Here is a 16,992-nt window from a genome sequence, read left to right on the forward strand (position 1 = left end):
GAGACAGAAGCACACTTTCCCTGGAAAAAATTTCAGTTTTTTAGGGGCTATAATATTAAAATAGCCCAGAACCCATGGCAGCCTTTATCAAGGCTTTTTTTCCAATTTCTGGATAGATATTTCAAAGTTGAGAAATGTAAAGTAAAATATCCACAGATTAATTTAAAAATAGAAAGAAAGATGTATATGATAATGAAAAGGGCTCTAGGAGTCTATGAGTTAAGTGTCTATATCAGGAGGCGGTAGGTTGCTGGGGTTGGGATTAGAATCATGCAATGGCCCATCTTGCGCCAGCGTATGATCCATCCCCCATTTTTTTCTGTATGTAAAAGGCTCAGATTTCAATTTCATGTGCTGAAAGCTAGGGATGATTCAGGAAGTGAATAATTATTTACACACATTGTATTTCTATTCTGCTTCAGTAGAAATTTCGACTTTTGTTCGGCTGGTCCATTTTCAAAGAAAATTATAACCCTTTCCTAGTAAATTATATTCTATAAATTACACATATGTACTCAGCTGTCAATGGTTCTCTGCTAAACTTTGTCTTTCTTCTCTTATCCTATAATCAAGTTATTTTCCAAAGCTTCTAGTTTTATTCCTGGTACCACAGATGTTCAATCTACAACCTTGTTAGTGTTTTATTTATTCTAAATGTAGCTTCAATTGTCTACATTATAGTCAGCTTTTCACAGAACTTGTACATTGTGTTTGGTTTAATTCCAGATACTTCCACTCTAGACCACAGCTACAATATTTGCCATGCTAATAAGATGCTTATTTTAGCAGGATTTCTAAATGCTCTAATTCAGTGACTTTATTTTAGGTTCCATTTTCTAAAAAAATTTAAATCTCTATGTATAAATATAGTAATAATAGGTATAGTCATGTATAATTATAATCATAGAAATTATATCATCATAAGCATTTGCAGTTTTGAAAATGTAATTCCTTGCTTTTGTATACATTTTTATTTACTTTATGCTGATCTCATTCATACATTAAGGCGATAAAGTAGCTCCTATACAGTTGCAAGAGCTTAAATGCTCCTTCCTAGGAACCCCACACAAGTATCTCCCTGTCCCTATAGAGGATACTTTTTTTGAGGAAGTGTATAACTGCTAATTAATATCTAAGCAGATAATTTAATTACCACCTCCCTTGATTGGCTGACCACCTTCCTGGTGGGCTGGTTAACCCTTCATATCCTCCATTCAGCGGCATATAGATGTGAAGGATCTAACTGGCATATGAGCAGTAAGGCACAGGCTTCGGCCAAGCGCTGGAAGTAATCTGCATGTCAGGAGTCCACTGAATACCAAATGGGCTTGGTATTAAGGCATGAACTGGAAATATCATGGTGTGGATGTTGGAAACATCTGGTAGGAAGTTCCCAGCAGGAGGCATGTATATAGACACTGGAAGATGCCAATGATTATTTAAACCAAATTATAAAAGTGGTAAGTCACTATGCTCTGAGGCCTCTGTTTTCTTCATCTGTGGCTCCCGTAAATTCTTAAATATACCCACATACTAATATACTAAAAAAAACTAACACATTCTCTTATTCAATGTTATTAAAGGAAACCTACCACCACAAATCTACCTATAAAGGTAGATCGGGTGGTAGGTGAATCAATGGGACGTGAGGATAGCCCTTTTAAGGGCTAATCCTCACGTCCCCGCACTGTTTTATAAACTTTTATTACTTATATATGTTAATTTACTTATGCGGCTACCGGGGCGTGGAGTAGCCGCATCTGAGGTTACACGAGGCGGCTACTCCACGCCCCGGTAGCCACATTACCCCTCCTACTCACCATGTTCGGCGCGCAGCTGCTCGTAGCTGCGCGCCCTCGTCCGCCGATCCTGCCGTCTGCGCATGCGCAGAACAGCAGGCCCGCGCCTGCGCAGCCCCGGCTTCAGAGCAGTGACCGCGCAGGCGCGGGCCTGCTGTTCTGCGCATGCGCAGACGGCAGGATCGGCGGACGAGGGCGCACAGCTACGAGCAGCTGCGCGCCGAACATGGTGAGTAGGAGGGGTAATGTGGCTACCGGGGCGTGGAGTAGCCGCCTCGTGTAACCTCAGATGCGGCTACTCCACGCCCCGGTAGCCACATAAGTAAATTAACATATATAAGTAATAAAAGTTTATAAAACAGTGCGGGGACGTGAGGATTAGCCCTTAAAAGGGCTATCCTCACATCCCATTGATTCACCTACCACCCGATCTACCTTTATAGGTAGATTTGTGGTGGTAGGTGCCCTTTAACAAAAATACAGCATTTCACAGATATAATTCTAATTTGTTTCTATCAGTTCTGATGTCATTTGTTTTAGTTAAGTATGCCCACAAACACAGTCCTAGTTAATCCATTGCATCTATAAACTGTAATAATGCCTTAATTTCAACAGTAAATTTACTATATTACACAATTTCTCAACTTCAAGCCTTATTAGGATTGTACGGAAATTGTCAATTAATATTTGTCAAGTTGTGTGCTTTAAATGCCCTTAAGTAAGGTTTTGCCGATCTCTAAATGTTACTATCTGCTGGTAAGCCCCAGTAGGGCTATGCACTGATGCTGTACTGGGAGAGCACTGTCATAGATGATAACTTCAATTCAGATTAGAGACAAGTGAGAGTCTCCTCTAAGCAGCACTGCTGCAGGTAAAGCCTGGGGCAACTGTAATTTGACCTTTACACAATTTGGTATTCTATGCATTTTTATTTATTATTATGCTGGGAAAGTTTTCTTTTTATAATGTTATCCACACTAGAACTTGTAGAGTTTCAGGAAAATTGTATGACCTTAACTGACAGTTATAAGCATTGCAATTTTTTTCATCACATAAAAATGCAAACTGTACAAAGTTATAATATAAAGTGTACCAAGATGGTTATTAAACTATTTTATTATTATTATTTTATTATCATTAAAAAAGTAGGTACACATACACCATGTCTAGTTATTATTGCTATATGTTTTAGATGACTTACTAGTATTAACCTCCTCAATAAAAAAATAAAAATAATTGATGTAATATTAGTAACGCTTCAAGGAAACAGTTGATATATATATACAAGTAGTCCCGAACAGAAGCACAATACAAAAATTTGGCTTCTGACAAATTATTTTTTGTTATAGAATCCTAAAGCTTCTCAATAAGAGCTCAACATAGCTCATTATTTGGTTGGAATCCTAAATTTTTTTAAAAAATATATGATTTAACAATCTTCCGTCACTCAATGTCCATCCTACATGTGTCTATGTAAAAGTAACAGGTGGTTTTGATGTCAGCTTCAATCTGTCATGGTTGTTGCTAGCAGATTGTGCCTCTTGAGCATGCTGTATGAAAGTGCACAACTTAATTCAATTAAAGGTGAATATTCAGATGTTGAAGAACTTTCATAATTAAAGGGTTAAATGGTTTGTGTGTTTCCAATGTTTCTCGATTAGTTCACAAATGAAGCCCCATCACTCGTCAGTCAGTAGTTTATAATAACACTCTGAAAGCATTCATTCTTTAAGTACAGCCCTTTGATCTCAAACACTAGAGGAGAGAGTTAATAACTGTGGTAAGAAGTGACAATTACAGACTCAAGCTGGAAATGTATATCGGGTACCTCCACTATGTTCTTGAGTGTAGTTCTGGCTAGAGCTCTGCTACTGAGTGGGCTTCCTGAAGTGGATACTTCTTAATAAGGAAACACTTGTTGGATATTGGCTATTCAATGGTGGACATTCTAAATAAAGGCCTTGTGTGAGAGAGCCCTTCACGGGTTACAGCCAAGATGTAAGCACAAAGGGGAGGATGAAAAATGCAATATGATGAAATAGGAAGACACACATTTTAGGAAAAGAATATCAATCAACTTGAAGTGGTTCAGAAATTTTGGAAAGTTAATATTTCCTATTGCAGCACATACAACCGTGAATTCCCCCAATGTGGAATTGATGAGGGATCTCCAGGATCCCGTTGTAATTCACCTTTAAATTGAAATAGCTAAAACCTCAATATGCTGACAAAGAAGTTAAAAGTAATGGTAACCCATTTACAGGTAATATGTCATTTTTTAAAAATATACTTTTTTTCAATAAAAGTATGTTTTTTAACATATCATTATACTTTTTTAGTGTGCCACTATCTGCTATGGCAAATGTGCAGGGCACTACTATATAAATGCACACATAAGAGCAGAACATGGCACATATAGGGCATAAAAGATGACAGGTGATTTTGTAGTTGTATCACATATAATCTGTACTTATCTTACAAAATAAATAGTAGGGGACAGAAGAATCTAAGGGTGTGGATGATGGGGAGAAAATACATATTAATTAATATCAATTACAAAATCTGATGCAGGTAACAAAGCCTTGTACTCGAAAAGGGGCTGTCTGGGATCAGGAGTTTAACATATAAGGCCCAGGTATAAAGATAACAAACAATGTACCGTATATTCCGGCGTATAAGACGACCTGGTGTATAAGACGACCCCCCTACTTTCCTGTTTAAAATATAGAGTTTAAGATATATTCGCCGTATAAGACTACCCCTTTTCCAACGCATACAAAACACCGGTAAAATTTAAAAAAAAAACAGATTTGAATTTAACATGGTCCTTTTTTTAATTTAAATTCTTATGACATGCAGGTATATAGCAGGAAAACTGTCGCTCATAAACATAAGGCATACAACAACAACATTACCATTGTCCATTTTATTGTAAATGTTACCATACTGTACCTTATAATTTTTATTTTATTAAATATTCCATGCCATGTACTCAGAAACGGGAAAAAAATTCCAAATGCAATGAAAATGGTGAAAAAACGCATTTGCGCCATTTTCTTGTAGGCTTGGATATTACGTCTTTCACTGAGCGCCCCAAATGACATGTCTACTTTATTCTTTAGGTCGGTACGATTAATGGGATACCAAATTTGTATAGGTTTTATAATGTTTTTATACATTTACAAAAATTATTTTTTTGATTTTGCCAAATTCTGGCGCTAATAACTTTCTTATACTTTGGTGTACGGAGCTGTGGGTGGTGTCATTTTTTGCGAAATTTGATAATATTTTCAATGATATCATTTTTAGGACTGTACTACCTTTTGATCACTTTTTATATTTTTCAAAATGGCAAAAAAGTGCCATTTTCGACTTTGGGCGCTATTTTCCGTTACGGGGTTAAACGCATTGAAAAACCATTATCATATTTTGATAGATCAGGCATTTTCGGACGCATCGATACCTAATGTGTTTATGATTTTTACTGTTTATTTATATTTCTGTCGGTTCTAGGGAAAGGGGGGTGATTTGAAATTTTAGGTTTTTTTATTATTTTTTTTTTTTTTAACTTTTTTTTATTTTTATTTATACTATTTTTCAGACTCCCTAGGGTGTTTCAACCCTAGGTTACTACAGTATAGCAGTATATGGGGATTTTCCTCCTCATTCATTACAATGTGCTATCAGCACATTGTAATGAAGGGGTTAAAACGAAATAGCCTCGGGTCTTTGAAAGACCCGAGGCTACCATGGAGACGGATCGCCGCTGACGTCTCGGGGAGCTGCGATCCCAGGTAAGATGGCGGCGCCCATGAAGGGGTTAAAACGAAATAGCCTCGGGTCTTCGGAAGACCCGAGGCTACCATGGAGACGGATCGCCGATGACGTCACAGGGAGCGGCGATCCCAGGTAAGATGGCGGTGCCCATGCGCCGCTATCTTTTTGAGGCTGCCGGCAGCTCTGCCGGCAGCCCACGCTGTGAAAACACCCGCGATCGGTGCTAGCACTGATCGCGGGTGTTACCGGTAAGCCTTTGCTGCAATATGCAGCAAAGACTTACCAGCTATGGAGAGGGCTCAGCGCGTGAGCCCTCTCCATGCACCGGGACCCGACCGCCGCCATGAATACACAGCGGGCGGTCGGGATTACAGGCGTATAAGACGACCCCAGAGAAGACAGAAGATTTTTCTGTCTTCAAAAGTCGTCTTATACGCCGGAATATATGGTATATTCACTACTGTCCACCAGTAGGTTCTTGCCTTTCGATGTTACATCCCAACTTAGCAACAATATTTAAACAGAGGTTGGAGGTGAGTGACGGCCCTATGCTGAGCCAGAGCGCAGGACTGGGTTGAGTATATAATGTTGATGTGTGTTGATAGCTGTCCTTGGATATGACCACTCCTACACTCTTAGTGGTGGTGACTGCACATGCTCTATTGAGCCCTGCCTGACCACATGGATTCAGTATTCATTACCACAGGACAGCTTTGGGACTAACAGTAACTCCTGGACATTTTATATGTAAAAACAATGTGTTTCTTTATGCAATCACTTAAGCAGAGGTGGTCGTATTCAAGGACAAAAATCTTGTTTCTAAGGGATAACATGGCTAAATTAATGGGGAATTATATTCTCACAGGTACATCTTTTAAATAATATTTAGTTGATGAATTCAATACCCAGATGAAAATACCCATTAAACATGCCACAATGAGTCGCAGTGGGCGGCTTTGGTAACAGCATTTAAACAGTTGACACTGGGGGCGTGGTTTGGTACTGGAACCTGGGCTTGAACGCGTTTTAAAGTTTGGGTCCTGCTGAATCACCAATGTCATCCCTATCACTCACCCCTAATCACTTTTGTCAGTAGGAAAAGGCCACTAAATGCAGAGGATGTATTGAATGCCACATTCACAGTATATTTTACTTCCTCAACACTTTTAAGTAAAGTAGATGTATTCTATTGCTTCCTTGCAGGTGCTATAGAAATATATTCAGTTTAAGAGAAGGCTCCCAAATCCTGATACCACATTGAATCAGCCCAGAATGTGACAATGAATGCTGTTAATTAGTGAACATTACTGGCATTCCGTGTATGACTTGTAAAGGATCAGCCGAAGACAATAAAAAGCATTTCCAGTTGATCGTAATAAAAATTTTATTTGGCTTGTTAGCCATTTAAGCAGGCAAAGCATGCAGAACCGTTTTCAGTCTTCTGTGGTCCCCTATTGCCAAAACCGAAAGTCATTTTTACATTATAAGGACAAAGCAGCAGGTACAGCATGCCTTATCCAACAGGAATGATATTTATGTGCTACTTTAAGTCGATCAAACAGGGGAACAAGATAACAATCAAATAACTAAAATTTTAGATGGGACTTTATCCATGAGCAGAGCAGAAACTGCAGAAATGTTTCTTAAAGCTTGTAAGATAAGGGAAAGAATACGGCAGTAAGAGCGGTACAGTATAATCTAATCATTACAGTATGGAACATTTGTTATGCTCTGAAATAGAACCCATTGTGTTAAGAAAGTTAATGTCAATAGTTAGAGATGTGGAACAGAAGTGCTGGTGTGATGTGAATCGACATATGGCGAACACAGAATTATCAGTCCAATACAGTAAATAGTTTAGTGGAACAAATTGTTTGGGAGTCATCAGGCAAAATGTATCTGTGGCATAAAGCTTTAACAAAGTGAGAAAAGGGGAATGTGCAGCACAAATATCCAACAAGCACAGATATACTCTTTCTCCAATTATAATAAAGATGGACCATTCTTTTTGGAATCTTTTCATTCCGAATGGTATGCTATGTACAGTATATAGAAAAGCTTAATTTGTCAGTAAAGAATAAAGTCTATGGATTGTGATTACTCTGTAGAAAGAATAAAGGTGTCCAACACTAACTACGCTTCAGTTGGGTGGGAAACTAATAGAAAACATTGCCAGGGTAAGTACAAGAACCTAACAGGGTCAACCATATTGTCTACCCCAGTTAAGTTTATCTGTTGTAGGCAGAAGCCATAGATCACACGACTGACTGGTAGCAGGACTTGAGACTTCCTGTGATGTCCAGTGTCCTGCTGGCTTCTGGATATGCTTCCAGATATGTTATGAAAAAACAGATGGAGGGGGATGGAGGGGGGTGTGCAGTCATGTATCATGTATCTTCTGGTGTGGAGAATTAGTATTGTGAGGTGTATATTAACCTACTACAAGTTGTACTCAAGAAAAGTTCAACTGAACTTATTAAATGAGCTCCCCTAAGACCCCCCAAAAATATGTGATTTCAATGTAATTTCAAGGTTCATAATTCCACAGACTCATTACAGAAATAAATACTCCCTATCTAGTCATTTTCCTTACCTGACCACATCTTGGGGGCATTTCACATGAATGTATGATTCCTCCAGTTCTTTATTTATGTGACATTTAAAACTGTATATATGTGACATTTTTCATTGGTATGTGTACATACATGTGTAAATACGGTGGTCTGGCAAATGATGGCTGGATGACTATTGGCTGACTGACAGAATTCCCATCCTACTGGTTCTGGTCTCTCTGGTTACTGCACGTATATATTGCAGTGTAGGGTACACAACTGTATGCAGCACATATAGAACATGTATTTTAACATTCCCCTAGACTAATATGAAGCATCCAGAATGGAAATTGATTTTTTTTACTTCTTGCACATGGTATGGTACGGTGAAGGATATGGCCATTTAAATGGTTGGCCATATTACCCATTAAAATCAATGTGGCCATATGCTACCCATATGAAAACACTTCCGTACGGGTATAATACAGACATTTTCATACGTTTCTGTGAAACAGGCCTTATGATGCTTATTATAGTGGATGTCACACACACTACATGACTTTTATAAACTGCTCCTTACTCTCAATCCTATAACTATTCTAACTACCTCCTCCACCTATCTGCAGGGACATGCAGAGCAGAAGGGCTATGGAAGGTCTAGAAAATTAAAAACAACAATGCTACACAAAGCATAACTTAATTGAAATAAAACAAATACAATTTTTTTGTATTTAATGTGATATAAAACTGAGAAACAAGTGAAACCCATTAACTTTAAACATTGCTTTGAATAAGGAAATTGTATAATAAATCTTGGCATTACATTTGCTAAGTGTCACCTTTTTAGTGTAAATACTTAGGTATAAACAATGTTGTTTTTTTTTCCTACTTTGTCCATTTTGCTAGAAATGAATTGAACTTGTCCTAAACAATACTGAACATCATCTGGTTCAATCATTGGGCTGAGTTTATAGAAACAGAAGGAATAATGATATATAGAATTTTCCATTTCCTTTATTTTTAACTCTATTTTCATGCCAGAAGGCTTTCACCCATGATTGATGCAAGAAAATGAGTGTTGCTATAGTTTTCCCTAGCGATTGCTAGATTATTGAGCAATGCGAATTCTCTGTTTCCATAGTTTCATTTGCCATTTTTAGCAATCTTACATGGCATGAACAAAAATTAAGCATCTCTCTGTAATTAAGAAAATTATTAAAATGACAATTTTAAACAGAAGTTTTCTTGGTAGATATAGCTTTATTGCTCAGTGTACTGTAGTCACAGAAACTATCATGTATTCTGAAAAGTTATAACTTTGCTCAATCAGGTTCTATTTAAAGTCTCATTATTTGCTAATTGATAGTTTATATAATTTGTTATGTATGCAGAAAGTTATGCGTGTAAACTCATTACAAGTTCTGTACTTTAGTATCTTTTGTTTGTTGTGAAAATAAAATATGGTGGATTGTTTTATTTGTGACAAGGAGCCTTCTTAACCCCTTTCCGACTTGCACCATACTAGTATGGCGCAAGCTGGGTCCCGGTGCATGGGGAGGGCTCACAGGCCGAGCCCTCTCCATAGCCAGTAAGTTTTACCGATCGCGGGTGTTTTCCCGACGTGACGTCATCGGGGAGCGGCGATCTGTCGCCATGACTTTGTTTTAACCCATTCATTTTAACCCATTCATTACAATGTGCTTTCAGCACATTGTAATGAATAAGTGGAAAGTCCCCATATACTGCCATACTGTAGTATGGCAGTATATGATAGATAGGATCATACAGACAACCTAGGGTTAAAGTAACCTAAGGAGTCTGAAAAATGTTAAAAGTAAAAATAAAAAAAAGTTTAAAAAAAAGTTATAATAAAAAACCCTAAAATTTCAAATCACCCCCCTTTCCCTAGAACTGATATAAATATTAATAAACAGTAAAAATCATAAACGCATTAAGTTTTGACGCGTCTGAAAATGTCTGATCTATCAAAATATAATAACAGTTTTACCCTGTAGCGGAAAATAGCGCCCAAAGTCGAAAATTGCACTTTTTTGCCATTTTAAAAAATATTTAAAAATCAATAAAAAGTGATCAAAAGATCGCACAGTCCTCAAAATTATAGCAATGAAAACACCATCAAAATTTGCAAAAAATGACACCATGCACAGCTTAGTATACCAAAGTATGAAAAAGTTATTGGCGCCAGAAGATGTCAAAATGAAAAAAAAAAATTGTACAGGAGGTTTTAATTTTTGTAAATGTGTGAAAATATTATAAACCCTATACAAATCTGTTATCCCCATGCTCGCATGCCAAAAGGATAAGATAAACAAGTAATTTGGGGTGACATGAGTGAGAGTGAAAGCTGTAAAATTCAGGCCCACAAGAAAATGCGTTTTTCACCATTTTCACTGCATTTGGATTTTTTATCCTGCTTCTCAGTACACAGTATGGAATATTAAATACCGTCACTATGAAGCTCAATTCTCACAGTTAATGGAAGTGCAAAGGACATGACTTGGTGAAAAGTTTATAGGCATTACTGTCTGAACCAATATCACTCCCATTGTCCCATTGCTATATAATTCCCCCTAGTCTTCTAAAACATTTTTTTCATGAAAAGTTGATATCTCATTTTTTTTTCCATTTTTCCTCACCCATCCCTCCTGTCTAAACTCTGGGATGAATAATAGGATTAGCCAACTGCCATGTCTAGTTATACTACTTGACCCATTTAAGACCCAGGATATTCAACAGTTGGTTTATATTACCATATATTTCAGGGTGCTGAATTAGTTCAGCATGACTTATTGTCAACCATCCTCATTTCTTAGATAAACAATGTACTATCAAGTATAGTCATTACCAATCTATTTGTGTACAAAAGTGAGCAAAAGAAAAATGGCGGCACTGTGATTAAATCCAAAGAGGGTTCAAGCTCACAAATTGTTTGTGAAAAAGTCAAGATACTATTACTTGTTACAGGACTATCATACCCAGGACTAGTGTATCAATCAATGTTTGTCTTATCCAAACTAAGGGTTTAAGGGTCGGTGGAACCATCATTAAGCCCCGGTTTCTGAGTGACTCTGATATCCAGCAGGCAGCAGACAGAATCTCCATGAGGTCAGCTTTATATTTACAGAAAACTGGAACTCCCCTTACTTATGCTTCATTAGTGTCTTTGGCTCTTCTGTACAGTCTGCTATTGATGTATCACTTAAATTAAAATAAACAGCATAACCCAAATGTAGAATATTACAAACTCTCCAGGCACTGACATTTATATAGAGCCCATTATAGTAAAGGAATATGCAGTAGCTTTAATGCTCCATGTATTATTTAAAAGACAACAGAAAGCAAAAACCATTTGCATAGCAAAACATACAGAGCAACATACTGCATTTCATCATCTCACTCTTGCAAATTTATTAACCCACAAAAACCATGCCATAAACATTCTCATTAATAGACCATTTTTAAAACTAGCTAAGTGGTTTGAGATGCATTATGTCAAACTTAAAAAGACCCATGTTACTCATTTTCCTACCGATCTAATTTGCTTGCATTAGATCCTCTATGTGCGGTATTTATCATAAGAGAGCCTTGAGAACAGATAAAATGCTTCTTATAATAGTTTGCGACTAAGGTGTTCATTAAAAAAGCCGTAATAACTATAATGGACAAGATAATATGGGAATGGGTTTACTTATCTACAGTATTGACTTAGAGCGTAGCTATTCTCTACAACATAAACAAAATACATATACTGTGACAATATTATTAATCTCCATAGTAAAGTACTGTAAAAACTATAACAAAGAAGAACAGTGCATCGCTTAAGATCATCTTTTCATTCTGAAAACCCTTTAAGAGTACAGAGCACTTTTATTTCTTTGAAGTTTGTCTTAAACAAACTTGTAACTAGTATTGAATTTTGAGACCCGACCCTGAACATCAATAGTGGTTCCTATCGGGCTCTACTCCCCCCCCCCCCAAAGTCGCCAGTGGCATTTAAATTGCTGTGGCCACGAGCTACCAGCCGGCAGTGCTGGGCGCCAACATTTTTTGGGAGGGTTATTGCTCCTGCTGATGGTGTCCTGCAGTAATTTAAATGTTACCCGCGCCTTTGCCAGCTCCTTTTAAACAATTAACACCCACAATCAGTTGTTACTGGCTGATTAACCATGATAAACACCCATGATCAGTTGTTACTGGCTTGTTACTGGCTGGGGTCGTGAACAGGACTTTAAAATTGGGGTTCGTCTGAGCCCAAATTTTGACGGGTCGGCTCATCACTACTAATAAACAAAGAGATACTCTGCTTTGTCTAAATTGTATAGATACAGGACCAAAGCATCAAGCCAAAACTTTCAGTTAAAGTGGTCCTATTCAGTGATTGGCAACTATGCTGAGCCATTCATGAAAGATTCAGAAGAGCAGGTAGTTAATAAGTAATATACAATGTATACAGATTTGCTGATTGATAATGAGATACAGATATTTACAATTAGTCGTTAGCCTTAGAATTGTACTAATGTTTTGTTCTAATGTAAAACACAGTCATCAAACGCCCGGCCAGAATCTTGAAGTGTTAACAAATTACTAGAGGCTTTTTCTATTTTACAATATCCATCTCTCTCTCTCTTAACTGATGGGCTTTCCACGTCTCCACTCATATTTTTAATAGCTGCATATTCAGAATATCAGTACTACGGATACACTTAGGCTACACTCATGTACTTTATGCAGGCAAGTCAGGGACCATAAGTTAAATTGCACTTGGACTGTAGCCACAACAATAAGGAGAAATCTATTCTATGTTAATTAGGTTGTTAGCCAATAACAGCCGTTCTCGGCATACTGCGACAGATTTTCTACTGCAGTATATGCTGTAGTTAGAAATTAGTCAAAGGAATTTCAACAAGGCATACATTTGTGCTTGGAAAGCAATGTTTTTTTTGTTTGTTTTTTAGAGTTGACATCCGTAGAATTTAAGCCCTCATTTGGTTGCAGTGTTTACTCAGAAAGCATGACTTTTACAAAGATTCAAGTTCTGAATATAAAATTGGTTGTCACTCTCTCATTTTATTTGTATACACAGGTCACTGTCACTAATTGTTATATGAAGATAAAAACAATAAGCCTCTTCAGACTCATCTATTGTGCTACCAGCCCACTTGCAACTGTTTGGCAGAGTCTAGTCTCACTGTGCATGCACTCTGCCGCTATCGCTCTGATTTCACAGTGTAATTCCACAGATTCTGGCATTAGGTATAACCAGAGCTGATAACATGACATTTTCTAAAATACTGTATAATAAAGGGGTTTTCCACCAAAAACGTTAGGCCCTATCTACAGCTGCCCGCTTTTTACATTTCTTACGTATGTATCTACCTATCTAAGTAAAACTTCAGCACAGCACACGATGGGGCAGCTTGAAGACTTGAAGAGTCTCTCCTCTCCTGCCATTTGTTGCTGTGGAGTGTGAGGTGATGGGGGATTGCAATCGCTCTGCATCTTGGGTCTGTGTGGGTGATTTGTTTATGTACAAGTGTAGGGAGAGATAAGAGTGTAGGTGTTTTGTTACTACATTAGTTAGTGCTCCCGGCAGCACATGACTGTGTGCTGGAGCAGTGAGTTGCTTGCAGGGAGAGAGGTGGGTGTGTCTCTACCTTTGTAGTCAGCTCCTCAGTGAAGACAGAATGTGTCTAGCAACAGCCATCTGAGGAGTCACTAACAACAGGGGGAAGTCTGAAGAATACAAGAGGAATGAGTAAGATTTGGGTAACTGCAAAATGGCTTAAAATTACCTGCCCTATAACATATCAAAAGTTTTTTGACGGTTACACCTTAAAGCATGAAAAAAGGGCAAGTAGTCTTGTTCAGTATTATGCTTTGCCATTCTAGTTTAATAGTTTAGACCACCCCTTCAACAAGAAGTGGTAGAATGTGCAAAATTAATCAAATAAAAACATTATTAAATATTAAAATATGTGGTAGCACACTGCATTATATATATATATATATATATATATATATATATATATATATATATGCAGAGACATTAATAAAGTCTACCTAATTCAGAGGTAATATATAGAGAGAGATCATATAAGGTTTTCTTAAGACTCTCAGCACAGGTATCAGATAAGTATTAGATAAAGACATGTTAACTAGCGAGCCAGAGAAAATTAATGAGAGAAGTTTGGAGACAAGCAGCTTTAATATGCAGAGCAAGAGTATCTTGATTATGAATTAATAATAAGCGCTCAACAATCCTAATATCCATAGAAAGGTAAAACAGGATTAGAAATGAGAAATAATCATGATGAGTTCTGGCTTAATGAAGATTATTGGCTGTTCGAGTGGGACAGAATGATAAGAGGGGCTCGTGGAATAAGGCACAGAAGAGCTGAGATGAGCTGAGAGAAAATCTATTTAAGGTATAACTACTGCATCATCATAAAATAAACCTCAGCCACAACATAGGCTACATGCACACAATGTATGCCCACCTTACCTGTCGATGCCAGGAAGAGGAGGAGGTTGCTGCTCACCCCTGCCCCTCTCCATAGAAAAACACATCACATGGCACCGTATTCCGTAGAAATATAGGACTAGAACATGTCCTATCTTTCTTATGCCGTATGTGTGCTACACCATACTGCTCTGTACGCCGGTGTGAGGCCATGGGGGATGTATATATGCCGTATACATGCCAGCTGTATATATGTCCCCCATACATGTATGTGAATGTAGCCATAGACAGCAGTCAGAATAGTGAATGTCCAGTGGATGGCCTCCCCCCTGGTGTGTTGAGATTACCCATTTAAATGTCTTTCTCCTCTCGCCCCTTTCCTTTACTAGCTCCATCAGAAGTTCCAACACCCTCCTCTTTTTTCTATCCTTCTTCCAGTACTAATGTTGCCATCACTGAAATAAGGAATATTATACATTTCTAATAACTGTCTATAACTGTACGCATAGAGATTTTTTTTCATGGAATTATGTTTTTTATTTGTCAAATTTACACACAATTTAGAAGCACTAAAGCACTAAACAGGTGTTTTTTTCCTACGGTATTTCCATACCAAAATCTGTTGGGATGATCAGTTTAGAACAAAAGCTTGTGCATATTTCCCAAATGAATAACACATAAAAACTTATAAGCTCCTAAAATATGTGTATCAAGGCCAGAGTCCACCATTTACTTCAGTAAAAACAATTCCTTCTGTGGCTATTCCTTATGTGGTCCCTATGGGACTTCTGGGATAGCTGAAGCAAAAACCAGGTTACAGGATGGCCAATCCTGGAAATTTGCTAAGCTCAAGGGTAAGGTCGGGTCCCCATTCTAGTTGATACTGTTGAACCCAGAAGTTGTACATGCCATGATAAGACATTTAATCCCATTTCAATTAATTACTTCTAATATTACTATGTACTGTAAGTAGTAGTATAATGTAATAATGACATGGTGCAGGTTGGTCTCTTTTAACTATAGATGCTATCCAATGCTATATGCCAGGGGTACCAGAGGTGGCACTCATAGTCCTGTTTATGATCACACAGGCCATCACCACAGCATATAGTTTGGCTATAGGCCTCCTCTGGTGGTCTGAGGCACCCCAGAACATGGCTATTGCATCTTTGTCTGCATTCTTAGCTGATGGATTATTGTAGGAGCTCCTGCTCTTGGCCCCTGATTTTTCCTAGCTACAATTCCTTTGTCTAATTTCTAAGCTACAATGATAATCAAAATTTCTACATTTCTTCTTGAAAGATGTGATACAGCATGGAGCGATGAGTTACCACTTAAATTGTCATGTTGGCACTTTGCGACATGTATGCGTTGTTGGTTATAGTTTGGACCCTGGGTCTCTAAAAGGCTTGCCATCACTTCTATATGCTGTAAAGCAGGAAATTGCCGCTATGAAATAATATCCAAAAAAACAAAACGAATATATATATTGCAATCCATTCATTTTTTGCATATTCAGCAGGTCTGTAGTCTAAGTATTACAATATAGTTTATAGCCTTTTCTGAAAGAATCATAAATCCTCTTATTATTAAACTGACCCATAAGGAGTATTTACTATAAGACACCTGGAAATACTAAGTCACAAATGACCTTGGTCCTCCAATGCTTACTGAAAAAAGGTCCCAGCTGTTTTAGATGAATTGTGACCATGACCAAAGGTCAAAACTATGACTTGTAAGACCTAAAATGAGGTATTTAAAGTTGAACCACTTACATTTTCTTTGTTTATAGGAATGGGATAGCAATAAAAGTGCCAGCAGTGATTTATTATATCTTACAGAAAATATGGTGCGGTGGAGTCTTGATCCATACCATAGTTAATTGTAAATACTGTATCATCAATAAGACATAATGGAAGACATATATTGTCTTTACTGTTCCTACTTTACATAAAACTGCTAAGTGAGGTCTATGGAAAGTTTTTTAATCAGGAATGACATGCTCAGTCTCAATATCCAGGGTTGGAACATGGCACAAGGTCACCATCCTGCACATAAAAACTGTTGAATGGCCCTATATAATGGGCCAGTCCTTAAGAGGAATATAACATAATGGCTGTATACAGAAGCCAAACTCTTTGAAAGTCTGCTTATTATGCTTGGCCATCTTTTCTATACATTGTAGCTTATATGTGCATCAACAATAAAGGGCTGCTTTAAAATATTCATAAAGGACTGCACACTTCGTTAGCTCTTTTTGAACATGTGAGCCTACTGGTTTTCCTCTTAACCACATGTTTTTATGTTTCTGTTTCATTATAAAACAGTTGTAGTTTCAATCCTTTTACTATTTGAAGTCGTTGTGGGGGCATCTTTCACTACT

The 16,992-nt window shown here is 37.6% G+C and overlaps 1 protein-coding gene across 2 annotated transcripts in view; it reads right to left on the reverse strand.

Annotated features, from left to right (window-relative positions):
• The window catches only part of IL1RAPL1 (interleukin 1 receptor accessory protein like 1), a 921,392-nt gene that overhangs the window by 404,076 nt on the left and 500,324 nt on the right, over positions 1 to 16,992 (reverse strand). The gene's annotated exons all lie outside the window — the stretch shown is intronic.

The sequence above is a fragment of the Engystomops pustulosus genome, chromosome 2 (genome assembly GCF_040894005.1).
Source record: "Engystomops pustulosus chromosome 2, aEngPut4.maternal, whole genome shotgun sequence".
Classification (NCBI taxonomy): Eukaryota; Metazoa; Chordata; class Amphibia; order Anura; family Leptodactylidae; genus Engystomops; species Engystomops pustulosus.